Consider the following 13,760-nt stretch of genomic DNA (forward strand, 5'->3'; position numbering starts at 1 on the left):
CTGTTTGCTTTACGCTCCAGAACCAACTCCCAAACCAGGGCTGGAGAGAGGCAGGCAGAGAGGCCAGACAGCAGGGAGAAATGATGCATCATTCACTGTCACATACATGAACACAGGCACACAAGCACTACACCAACTCAATGTTGGGTTGGTCTCTTTATAAATGTATTCCATTACTTTAGTTACCAGGTACTTCTTCCTGTAATTAATGTAATCCAAGGCATTATTCAAACTCAATGATGTGTAACCCATGTTGTATTAGCCTGGGTAAACCCAGCCCCCACGTGACCTGCTCTCAGACCCTGCTCACAGTCACTACGTAGTGACCACCGTTACAGATGTATTGTGATTACTTTTAGTTACTTTCAGATTACTGAGACTGATTATAAGGTACAACTGTGAAAGAGTGGAAAATTAGCAAGTTCAGGAAAATAATTTTAGGTTTGCATACAAACAACTTTTTTTCTGTGCCACATTTTATAATGAGGTAACCTCAACCTTCTGGGTTTCTCCTCTCACTTTGAAAGTATTCCCGGAAGTAATCCTCTAAATTTTCACAAGTATATGTAATCAGCATACAATAACATTATTGTTTTAGGCAGCATACATTTTGGGGGGATTTAAAATACATAATGGCATTACAAGTACTCTGTGCACACAAACTCACACGCCTATGCAAGCACCAAGAACACACACACACACACACACACACACACACACACACACACACACACACACACACACACACACACACACACACACACACACACACACACACACACACACACACACACACACAACCCCCCCTTCCCCCTCCTCCTGTAGCTGCCTGTGCGGCTGTGTTGCGGGTCACAGGAGCATGACTGTGGCTCTCTATCAGTCCAACTTAACTGCAATTAGCATGGCGCGGTACACGCCGCGGTGCCGAACGCCCCTTCAGCACCGAGAGAGCGATCTGGGAAAAGGTGGGGCAGGTGGGGCGGGAGGGGATTCATTGTGTAATTGTATAATTTGCCCTCGCTGACGCCTGCGAGCACACAGGCAGATTGCATTACAGATTTACAGCATGGCTCTTTGAAGGCTGGCCGCCTGCGGGGACTCAAGGCAAACAGAGTCGGAGGAGCCGTGAGGCAGCCGCGGAGGAGCAGCGTGCCGTGGCCCAGCAGCGTGCCGTGGCCCGGGCATCCGGACCTCTGCTCTCCTGCCAGGGTAAACAAGAGGCTGCATAGCTCAGGAACACAGCACAGATTACACTCTGTTAGTAGAGAGACTAATCGACCACTCCCCCCCCCCTCCCTCGGCTTGACACAGGCTCAGAGTGTGCAAGCATACTTCTGCACTGCAAAACACCTATGCTTTAATATGTCTTCTGCACTGCAAAACTCCTATGCTTTAATACAAGCATACTTCTGCCCTGCAAAACACCTATGCTTTAATATGTCATTTTCATCGTGGGGGGTGGACTATGGATCGCTCTCTGCCGAAGGTTTAGAAAATGTTGTACCTCACTAATGCTTCTGGCATGTTGGTAAAAAGGTAAATGGACTGCATTTATATAGTGCTCGACAATGTCTACATTCAGCCATGCATTCAGACACCGATGGTGGCAAGCTACCATGCCCCCGTCCGGAACAATTCAGGACATTTCGACATGAGGAATGGAGCAGCCGGGGATCGACCCACCGACCTCTTCTCTCCAAAAGGACAACCCGCTCTACCTCCTGAGCCACAGCCACCCATTCTTCAAAACTGATGGAGCCTACATGGGGATGGCATGTTTGTTTACTGTTTTCTTTACCGGTAATCAACCCACTTTGTATCATTAATAACCTCAGGGAGATCTCCCATTTCCCCCTCTGGCAAAGTGCTCCGTTGTGACGCGTTTTACGTCACAACGCGTCACAACGGAGCTGCGGAAGTTGTGCTGGAGAGGCAGAATCTGCTCCGAGGGGGCGGCTGTTATTGTTTATTTTTATTTTTTACGTATGCACACATCCACAGAGAATCATGGAGAGCCTTAACAAGCCTTAATGACTTGCAACTGGTGGGGGCGGAGTTTCTGCAGACAGCAGCAGGAGCATTTTTCTCCGTGAGGTAAACCGAGAGAGAAGATAAAACACTGCCCATGTGCTTATATTACAGAGATTATATAATGCAAAGTGGGTTGATTACAGGTAAAGCCATCCTTTAACGCCTGCATTCACTCTTAAAAGTGATATATTTCCTAATGCAAATGTGAAAACTCTTCTAATAACATGAGACAATGTCAATTTGTTTGGGTCTCATTTGTCTCAAGAATTTTCTTAAAAGGAGATACAATAAGACGATGCAACCTAGTTAAGAATGTTCTGGAAACAAGTTAGACTCATTTGTATTGGGGGGAAACGATCTCACATTGGCAGCTTTTTCAGTTTATTTGAGGAAAATTAAGAATGTAACACTAGACGAAATGACAAGTTATATTTCTGGCTTCTGCATCCATGGGGTCGCCTCATGTTCAAGGCCTCGATTATTATGTGCTAGCTCTCAGAATAGAAATGTCACATGGAAACAGACTCAATATCAGCCTCACAAATTGCTCAGTGATGTAGTGTATAATGTAGTTGTGTGTATGTGTGTGTGATGTAGTTGTGTGTATGTGTGTGTGTGTGTGTGTGTGATGTAGTTGTGTGTATGTGTGTGTGTGTGTGTGTGTGTGTGTGTGTGTGTGTGTGTGTGTGTGTGTGTGTGTGTGTGTGTGTGTGTGATGTAGTTGTGTGTATGTGTATGTAATGTAGTTGTGTGTATGTGTGTGTAAGCCTATGTCTATTCAGCCCAAGCACCTCTGGTTTACCACCTCACGGGTTGGCCTCAGTCTAAGAGCGTCAGTCAGACAGATGCCAAAAAATCCAGGTGTCACATAGACAGCTACCATGGCAACAACAGACACAGCTTCAACACTGTCTATCATCCTCAGACACAAATGCCACGTCAATCTTACAAATTGGTCAATCATATCATCCACGTGCGGCAGCACCTCCGCAGGAAGTGACGGCTGGACCAGCCAGGGGCCTATAGTCTCTGACAGACAGCTCTGTTTGGGGGCATCATTACATCTGGTGTGATGGTGACATCGCCAGTGGCGGATCTACCAGGGTGGCAGCTGCCCCCCCCCCCGAGAAATTGCCTTGCCAGCCCAGCTACCACCCGCGGAAAAGTTGAAAATAACATATTCTACAACAGCATGAGTGAATACTGGATTCTGATTGGCTAGCAACAGTGGTAAATAGGCCAACAATCTACAGTTCGGCTCCAACCGCAGTATCACTCCGCTCCCTGATGAATGAAGAACACCTGTGCTGACTCCGCCCACTGTTAGCCTGTCAGTCTACAAATCTCTAACAAGGAAATGTCCGATTTCATAGTAACGTTTGATTTACTGGGTGGATTGAGTTTTGAGCAGTGGTTAGATGAAGATGAAGGTGAAGTGAACAAAGAACGACATGGTGAAATTGGGGAGAGAGAACTGGCTGAGCTTGAGTTGTCACGGAGTCAACCTGGGACTGTCAATGGAACTATATTCTGTGGCGGAAGGATAAATGTATTCTGAAACCAGTAATGATTGTAAATAAATGAATTGAATGTTACAATTGTGTATTTTTTATATTATGTGTTATATTATGGTTTATGGCACTCGGCTTCACCTCGTGCCACAACCCTGTACCAGTGGTAAATGTGGCCACAACCCCCTTCCTCTCGTGGTAAATTTCTTAAATAACAAGACCTAAGCCCTTGTTCACACAGGACGCCGAACGTAAGTAGAACTGAAGCTTGAAGCATGCACAAGCTGAACGTACGCCTAACGGTTCACACAAGAAGCCTTCTCTTTTCCTCTCAGTGCCTACTCTCGCACCTTGAACCCGCCCACAACTCCCATTTACTTCATGCTTGGCTTCACGCGTCACGCTTGGAAAATAGGCATGAATCCTGAACGATCGCTTGAGCAAGGCGTGAGCGTGGCTTCGGCGAGGCTTCAGCGTGACACGTGCGCGGGTGGTGTGAACGGCCTCGCCTGTTAACAAGGACGCCTAAATTAAACTTGTGGGTTCAGCGTAGGTTGAGCTTAGGTTGAGCGTTGCTTCGGCGTCCTGTGTGAACAGGGGCTAAGACATCCACCATGTCATGCTATACAATGTATCAGCCTACAAAGAAATGTCAATGTTCACACTACAGGGCTCAGGCCAGCCTGTAACATTGTAACATATTTCAGAATGTGGTTTCTAGCTGAGAAAAGACTTCTCTTCTTCCCACAGATAAGCACGAAGAACCTTCTAGATTTTCCCAGATGTATCAATAAATGTTCCTCATGTATCTATTATTGTAACATGTTTGAATGAGAACTCCAGTTTTCTATAGAGAGCCAAAGCGAAACATCACTTCCTGCTTTCTCCCTGTACCAACGCTGTGAAAAATATGAATGGCAGTGGACGGAGAATAAGGTTACTTTTTGATCCCATTTGAATTGTGCCACGGGGTGCCAACGCTAATTTTGTCAATTTAAAACATAACTTTGCATCTCAAGAAAGTCACAGTTTGTCTTCAAACTGAAACGTAGGGGTTAGTTTCGTATAAAAACTACATAGCTTGTGGAAGCTCGTGGCATGTCGCCGGTCTTCAGCTTTGCCGGTAGATAAAGTGACGTCACTTAGGCTATTCTCTATTGGTTTCATTTTATGACAAACAAATGTTATCTGACCTTGCACGTCAGCAATGTTGAAATCACCTTCTTTCCGACAGACAGATGAGAGTAAATACTGTCAATTAAATCCAAGAAATATGTTTTATTGGCATACGTAATTAATGATTTCTACCACACATATCACTGCATATTGTACACTCTTATAACTTTCAACATTTGAATAGACGCCTAATCAAAACACAATGTTTATTACACATTTATGATGAGAAAAACTTGACACACTGCAATCCATGTACAATCTCAACATAAATTTGAAACTAAGCGTTGGCCTTTTACATTTCTAAAAGAATTTACATCTCTGCAGACCTACAATCTCAACAGAAATTTGAAACAAAACGGTGGTTAATTTGAAAACTTTCTTTCAAATGTTAAATGCAAATAAAACAACTTGAACAACTTTGGTTATGTTTAGGGAAGTAAAACAACTTGGTTAAGGTTAGGATTATGGTTTGGGTTTGGCTTAAATAACAAAAACATTAAATCTGACTCACGGTTGACATGTAGACTTTGGAAACACTGTGACAATGACTGTGAATCGAACATGCCGCCCTCCGGTGTGAAAAGAAATATGCATTCATTGCAAAGTTTGTGTTTTGCAGTTATCCTACCTCCTAAATAAAAAGGGATTCTTTAATTTGATAAAGAAAATATACGAAAAAATACAGTATTTTGTGGTTTTTGTGTAAGAAATAATTAAAGGAATCTTTATCAGTCATAATTTGTCTGCAATCTCATTTTGTAAAAAGAAAACTGTGAGAAAATCGTATTGTAAACTCAGTATTGTGTATCGTATCGAGTCGTGAGTTGAGTGTAGAAACACACAATGTGGACATTTTATTCTGGCGACCAGGCTGCTTCCTGTCAATCAGTGTCTGTTTTCTCTCTTTCTCTCGATTATTATCCCTGTCCCTCATTACCAGCCTGACTCTTTGACTATCTCCATTATGGTTCTCTCTGCATATTTCTCCCCTATTTCCCATGTAGCGGTTGATGCTCCCCGGCTCGGCGACAGGGACTGCGTGGCTCGTCACATGGCTCCTTCCTCCATGCCGCCGGCTAATTAGCACTGGCTTAGCGGACATTAAGCGGCGATATGGGGTTTAGCATTTCTGGGCTAATCCCTCTGCTTTTGGCCAGGAAATCAGAGCCTCGCATGTCATGAGGTAGACTTACATCCACAGATTAAGTCTGGCAGTCGGAGGGTATTTACCAGCATTGGGGGATCTTTGCAGTAAGCCGGTGCCACTTCGCCCCCATTTAGAAAGCACTTCACGCTTTCACTGCTGAGGCGCAAATTCAGACGCATTCAGGTTTTTACAGTGTTAGGCGTTCACCTTATCCAGGGCCACTTACAATGACAGCAGGTTTTTACAGTGTAGGCATTCACCTTATCCAGGGCCACTTACAATGACAGCAGGTTTTTACAGTGTAGGCATTCACCTTATCCAGGGCCACTTACAATGACAGCAACAGTAAGCTTCTTCTACACTTACTCTACGGTTTATTGTCCTGCTTCCAGCTATTGTTGCACCTCAGGTTAAGTTGCTCTGGATATAATGCCTTGAATGTAAATCGAATGTAAATGTACAGTAATCTTAGAGTCTTAGTTCTGCAACACTGCAAGTGACCATGAGGTGAGAGGGTGCAAGGATGAAGGTGATAGCACCCACACAAAAGACTTTAACAAATATCCCTGTTCCCCTTAATGTCAATGTACAGTATAGTATAACAGCCAGGGACAAAAGATGGAAAGGTTACTTTTAAATTTAGGAGTGGTACAATGGGAAAAGCGGGTAAGGAAATAATTAATACGTTATTTCTTGATCCACTATGCCTGAGAGAGTGATGTCTAACAGTTGTTGACGTTTTCACTAGTCTGTCCCTCCCAAAACTCCCTTTGCTGGCATTCATTAGCGACCAAGGGATCATCAAAAGACAATCACTGCAAATTCTCCCAACAGGTATGAAATCCTCTCTCTCTCTCTCTCTCTCTCTCTCTCTGCCTGTCTGCCATGTCTGTCCATCTTTTCAAATGTGTGTCTCACTTTCTATAGGGTTAATGGGGGGCATGAGGCTAGCAGCCCCACCCCATAAAAACCCACTTGCTACAGATCTATTTATGTTTATTTATGTATTTATGTAGGTCTCTCTGTGTTCCTCACTTTACTCCTGTGCCTTTATCTCTTCTACTCCATCTCTCTCTCTGTGGCTCTGGGTGTCTGTGCACCAAAGGCAGCACAGCATGGAGGCTGAGGGGCGGAGCCAGCAGCTCTCTGGCTGTGTGGAGCGGTGAGCTGACAGAACGGAGCATGTGCAGGGTGCAGGGTGCAGTGCCAGCAGAAGCCGTCCCTCATCGCTCTTTGTTCACCTGCGGCTGAACTCCGTACGCCAAAACAGCTCCCATCAGAACGCGGGCTCAGAGCGGGGTGCTACCCACCGCCTTTTGATCTGTGGAGAGAGGAGCTTCTCTAGCCTGGTGAAAACCATCCTGATAACGTGGTCTCATGTTCTCTTTGGCTCTACGTATCAGTCTGGACTTCCATACACTCACATCAGAACACAGGGAGCTACCCGCCTGAGAACCACCGGCTTTTGATCTGTGCGATTGTGGCGTTAGGTTTAGGCTCCGGAGAGGAGCTTTTATGAATTTTATTTAAGGAAGAGAGTGAGGGGTTATAACAGGAGTGATAGCCGTGTAACTCTGATGTTGGTCGTAAAATTCCAATTAAGGTAATAAAAGTCAGATTAGAGTCGTATAAATTCAATGGGAGTCATATAATTCCATATAAAATCATCTTCCTAAGCGCGTGCTGGTGGCAAATCACAACACAGTCTGACAACATGTCATAATGAGCACAAACTCTGAAATGCAGATGAACTGTTGAATGTGAAGATGGTAATGTTGTTGCATCATGAAAGGATTACACTATGTGACAATGGACTCGTCATTTGTTTGTCAAAGAAAAGGTTTGCTAACAGCAGAGTTTAAAGCAAGTAAAACAACACTGCTTCTAAAACAAGTTGGTTTAAAGCAGCTACGAGCAAGATTTTCGATTGTTATTAAACAGTCTAAATTTAATATCAATGCATCACATCTTACCTCTAATAGTAGACGAGACCAACGCAGAGTAGTCTCGCTTGAACCCCGAGTGAATCGGCCAGTGTTAGTCTCTCTGTGGCCAGGGCAGATCAGGAAGTGAAATGAAACGGTTTGCAGCAGCCACTTCGGCCATAACCACAAAATAACTTTCAAAAAACCTGTTAGGATATAACGAGAGATGTTCGCGAGAGTATGCATGGCGTTCTCCTTGTTTATGGTATGTTGCTAGGCAGCGCGAACGGGGGAATGCAGGCAGCTGCGTTTCACTTCCGGATTTCACTTCCGGGTTTAGCCAGTCCGGCGGTAAGGAGAGAGAGAGAGAGAGCCCCCTGTTGACGCGAGTTTAGACAGACACAGACTTAAGAGAGCAATCTCCGATTCACACGGCTTTGGTCTCAGCTACTATTATAGGTAAGATGTGATGCATCAATATTGTAATTATACTGTTTAATAACAATCGAAAATCTTGCTCGTAGCTGCTTTAAGTGAAGGTAAGGTTTTGGCGATGGTAAAATACGAAAAACTTTCACTGAAGATGAAAAAGAAATGGCTTCAGTGCCTTTCTAAAGGCAAAGCATGCTGTAAAACTCCAGAAATGTGACTTAAAAAATAAAATAAGATGAGTGATTGAAATGAGGAACACACCGTTTCCATTACCTGCATCTTCCGGATCTTCATCATAATCTTCATCATCACCAGACGACAGAGAATCTTTAGTAGACACAAAGACAAAAACAAAAACACAGGAGTTCACATTTGGAGGGATCTATTGCAAAACTCGATAAAAATGTATTATCTGTAGATTATCATTCAAAATCCCTTCAATATTCAGAGGGTTGTAAGTGTAAAGTGTGCTTTCTCTTTGTCGGCCGAGGACTTGAGTTGCCTTCTGTCATTAAAAAGCACTGTAGTTGTTTTTATGTGAGCTACACTCATTCATTTGAACAGCTTGTAAACATGTGTTTATTCTCCAGACTACTTGAACTTTGCTACCCATCTGATAACCAGAAAATTACAGCTGGAGAGCCTGTAAACTGTCATTTATTTTTTGTCCAAGACAAAAGGAAAACAGAGCGAGAAAAATAGGACTTTTGTAAATTAAATGGTGCGTATACGCAAATTTACACACACACACACACACACACACACACACACACACACACACACACTGGCACGCACGTGCGCGCGTGCAAGCACGCACGCATATTTAAATTGACTGTGCTCATTGAGAAACTCATGAATGAGTCCACAGTTCTCTGTAGTGTGGCGGCTCTTTCAGATATTACAACCCAAACATTTCCACACAGACGTTACAAATGAGAGGGCTATTAGTGCTGCTAATGTTGGTGTGACGCGCTGGGGTGAGCGTGTGCATGTGAGCGGAAACACACACCATATATACACAACACACACACACACAGAAACACACACTCTTGGTAGCTATTGGCCATTGACACACTTGCATGAATGTGGACAGGCTAACTCTCGGGCTCACCCTCGCGGATAGTGTGTCAGACGACGTCTAATTATTCTTGGGCCACAGATACGCCTGTTCAGATTCGCTGTATCACACATTTTCACGGCGGCTCGGTAATTATTTTCGATGTGACCTTGAAGTTTTCTGGTTCAGCTCCACAGGTCTGGTTAATGAGAGCCAGATGTTACCTCAAAACCCCGGCTGCTCCCGAAACCCCTGACTAGCAGGTTTTAGCTTCTATTATTTGACACCTCCACCCCACTGTTGTGCTGCTGCTCAGTAGAGTCCCTCCCTGCCTCCACTCACAACACATTGGATGAGTTCCACCATTGTAAATATGATATGAGACGTCCTCTCTTGCTAAAAGACTGCTGGTGTCAAAATAACACTCGCTACGGGTTATTATTACAGTTATTCAAGTCAGACAAAAATGTTCCGCTCAAAAACCCAAATATATGACTTATATTCTCTTACATCATAGACCCTCACTTCTAACATGTCATAGAATAGAGGGCTTTCGGGAGGCGTAACAAACCCTCTGGCGGCCATACTGGATGTCCTCCACTCTTGGGTAACAGCTGGTTGTGTTTCTCAACGTTCAACTTAACCGTCCAAACAGAATTGAAAATATCTGGTTAATTGATGTGCTGCCATGATACATCTGATCTATTTTGTGTTTAGCTCTGTCTTGTGCAGCTCTGTCTTGTAAATGTAGCCTGCCTTGTGTAGTCCCCCTGCAGCTGGGGATCAAACCGGGGACTTCGGCATGGGAGACGGATACGTAGCAAGAAGGCTAAAGCCATATGGCTCTAGTGTTTGTCACTAGTGTCTCTTAAAGCGTCTGGAGGGAGGTTTACTTCACTGCACAGCACAACCCCTACCGTTACATAAACACTTCTATTTGCATGCTGGTTGACATATCTGGTAGAGGTAGACGCTAGTGCCAATATTGGCTAGCAGTCACATATACATTAGTGGTGTCTTTGCTAAATGGGGCTTCTGGCTAGTTAATTAGTTGGTTCATTAACTGGGCATTTTTATGCTTTATTCCAGGCCTATTCAATTGGTGGCTTGCGGGCCACATCTGGCCTGGCAGCAACCTCCGAGTGGCCCAGTGAGCATGGCCGTAGACGGCTATGAGGTCACCAAGGTCCTCGGTAATTATGGCACAGCATAGGGCTTGTTTGACAGGCTCTCGTTACAGCTGAGCTTCTGATGTCCTCGGAAACTAGACATCCAGACAAATATGTAGGTATCAATCCTGTTATGCTAGCTCGCTGGTAAGCGGGCAAATACGCTGCTGAAATTGTCCAGCCCATCTACAATTCCTGGTTTTAAAATCTGGTCCAATTGAATTTATAATTGAATAGACCAGCATTAATCAATAGCGAAAGTGTGAGAGAGAGACATGCTATTGGAGAGAGAGTGAGCGGATGACATGCTGCAAATGACCATGGGCCAGAGTGGAACCCGGGTCGCTGCGGGAAGGACTGAGCCACATGGTAGCCTAAGCACTCTACTGGATGAGCCACCGGGGGCACCCGTGTTCAGGTTTTGAGCGGAGTCTTCTCAGTGTTTTGGAGTAGAGACTAGGGCTAAAGTTAAGTTAAGTTATCCTTTATTTATCCCCATGGGGAAATTCATCCTCTGCATCTAACCCATCCTCTACTAGGAACCTTCCTAGAACTAGGAGCAGTGGGCAGCCGCAGTGCAGCACCCGGGGACCAACTCCAGTTCTTTTTGCCATTGCCTTGGTCAGGGGCACTGACAGGAGTATTAACCCTAACATACATGTCTTTGATGGTAAAGACAGATAGTTGATTGTGTCATGGTAACAGAGTGTTTTGGAGTAGAGACTATAGGGCTAAAGACAGATAGTTGACTGTGTCAGAGTAACAGAGTGTTTTGGAGCAGAGACTAGGACTAAAGACAGACAGTTGCTGTGTGACAGTAACTCAAAGTGTTTTGGAGTAGAGACTAGGGCTAAAGACAGACAGTTGACTGTGTTACAGTAACTCAGAGTGTTTTGGAGTAGAGACTAGGACTAAAGACAGACAGTTGACTGTGTCACAGTAACTCAGAGTGTTTTGGAGTAGAGACTAGGACTAAAGACAGACAGTCGACTGTGTCACAGTAACTCAGAGTGTTTTGGAGTAGAGACTAGGACTAAAGACAGACAGTTGACTGTGTCACAGTAACTCAGAGTGTTTTGGAGTAGAGACTAGGGCTAAAGACAGACAGTTGACTGTGTCACAGTAACTCAGAGTGTTTTGGAGTAGAGACTAGGACTAAAGACAGACAGTTGACTGTGTCACAGTAACTCAGAGTGTTTTGGAGTAGAGACTAGGACTAAAGACAGACAGTTGACTGTGTCACAGTAACTCAGAGTGTTTTGGAGTAGAGACTAGGACTAAAGACAGACAGTCGACTGTGTCACAGTAACTCAGAGTGTTTTGGAGTAGAGACTAGGACTAAAGACAGACAGTTGACTGTGTCACAGTAACTCAGAGTGTTTTGGAGTAGAGACTAGGGCTAAAGACAGACAGTTGACTGTGTGACAGTAACTCAGATGGTTTTTGAGTAGAGACTAGGGCTAAAGACAGACAGTTGACTGTGTCACAGTAACTCAGAGTGTTTTGGAGTAGAGACTAGGGCTAAAGACAGACAGTTGACTGTGTGACAGTAACTCAGAGTGTTTTGGAGTAGAGACTAGGGCTAAAGACAGACAGTTGACTGTGTCACAGTAACCTACATTTGGAAACAAATCCACCCTATCACACTATTCACTTTGACTGAGAACGTTACTGAATGGATCACCACAACAGGCTGCATAGCTCTCTGTTTCTAACCTGGTTGTTATAGATTTAGACTTTATTAACATTATTAACAGCCACTCCTCCAATGGACCTCCATGCAGCCAGATGCACAGTAGATGCAACTGCAAAGCCTCTGTACATAGACTTTACAATTGAGCTTGTTTCAATTCAGTTTGCTTCAAGAACTTCTCCTATCCACAGCCTTTTGCTTGGAACATGTGTACAATATGAGCGGGCTGCTCTGGCTCTCTGGACCCCGTCCAGGTGCTAAATCTGATACCGCTCCTAAATATCTGACACCTTACTCAAATATTTGAGGAAAAACACAATATGCCGTGTGTGTTTTAGATGGAGCTCAGACTGTGTGTTTAGAGTAAGGGGGGAGAACAGGATATTGCCACCACTGTAAAAACGTCTGAACACGTAATTTAATCTGCTATCCAGTGTTCAAATGCTATTTTTCATCAAACGTCAAATGTCTGACAATGGGGTTTGTGATGAACTCTGTTCCTGCACAGTTTCCACTCTTGAACTACTGTAGTCAAGTCAAGTCAATTTCATTTGTATAGCACATTTCATACAATGTGCTTCATATTAAAAGACAAAAATAGTGACAATAAACAGATAAAATAGTGCGCCGAAAGCAAAGGGTTTTCTCTCCGCCCACTGGTACATCTTTTCAGATTGTGAGACAGAACATGACTTGGTCAGCTGGACTTGTTGTTGGCAGAACATGACTTGGTCAGCTGGACTTGTTGGTTTCAGATTGTGAGACAGAACATGACTTGGTAAACTGGACTTGTTGTGAGATTGTGAGACATAACATGACTTGGTCAGCTGGACTTGTTGACAGATTGTGAGACAGAACATGACTTGGTAAGATGGACTTGTTGGTATCTGATTGTGAGACAGAACATGACTTGGTAAGCTGGACTTATTGTGAGACAGAACATACCTTGGTAAGCTGGACTTGTTGTCAGATTGTGAGACAGAACATGACTTGGTAAACTGGACTTGTTGTTGGTATCAGATTGAGACAGAACATGACTTGGTCAGCTGGACTTGTTGGTATCAGATTGTGAGACAGAACAGGACTTGGTGAGCTGGACTTGTTGTTGGTATCGGTGCAGAGATGTGGGGGAGTGAGCATGTGTTTAGAGTCTTGGGCTGATTTGCAGGTCCAAGGAGAAGCTGTCCACCGATCAGGCCTGGAAAAGGCAATTTTCTCCCCGGCTCGCAGCCAAACACATGCGTATGTGTGTGTGTGTGTATGGGGGGGGGGGGGGGGGGGGGGGGGTTGTCGTGTTGGGGGCGCAGGGGGGTAAGGGCGGGGGGTGGGGGGTGGTGAGAGGGAGCAAACTCTCATTTCTTGCCACCCCATCTGTTTTCAATGATGAAGCGTTTGGAGCTAATTGCTTTCTAATTAGTTGTCAATAACGGGCTCAGCTGGTGTCCATGAGTTTTACGGGAAAAGGAGGCTGACTTTTAAGCTACTGCTAACTCCCCTCTGACCCCCCCATCCCCCACCCAGCTACACACATGCACGCGCACACACACACGCACGCACACACACAGGCACACACACGCACACACACACACACACACACACACACACACACACACACACAC

General features: G+C 44.6%; 1 protein-coding gene across 3 annotated transcripts in view; it reads right to left on the reverse strand.

The window, feature by feature from the left end:
- fgfr3 (fibroblast growth factor receptor 3) overlaps window positions 1-8,545 on the reverse strand; it is a 63,714-nt gene extending 55,169 nt beyond the window's left edge. For 2 of the 3 annotated variants that reach the window (XM_083633984.1, XM_083633982.1), the window contains exon 1: window positions 8,484-8,545. The gene's annotated coding sequence lies outside the window, so the exon portion shown is untranslated. The remainder of the gene's footprint in view (window positions 1-8,483) is intronic. The other variant, XM_083633983.1, reaches the window with a different exon arrangement.
- Window positions 8,546-13,760: the final 5,215 nt, after the last annotated feature.

The sequence above is a fragment of the Poromitra crassiceps genome (assembly GCF_964638095.1).
Source record: "Poromitra crassiceps genome assembly, chromosome: 3".
NCBI classification, from domain to species: Eukaryota; Metazoa; Chordata; class Actinopteri; order Beryciformes; family Melamphaidae; genus Poromitra; species Poromitra crassiceps.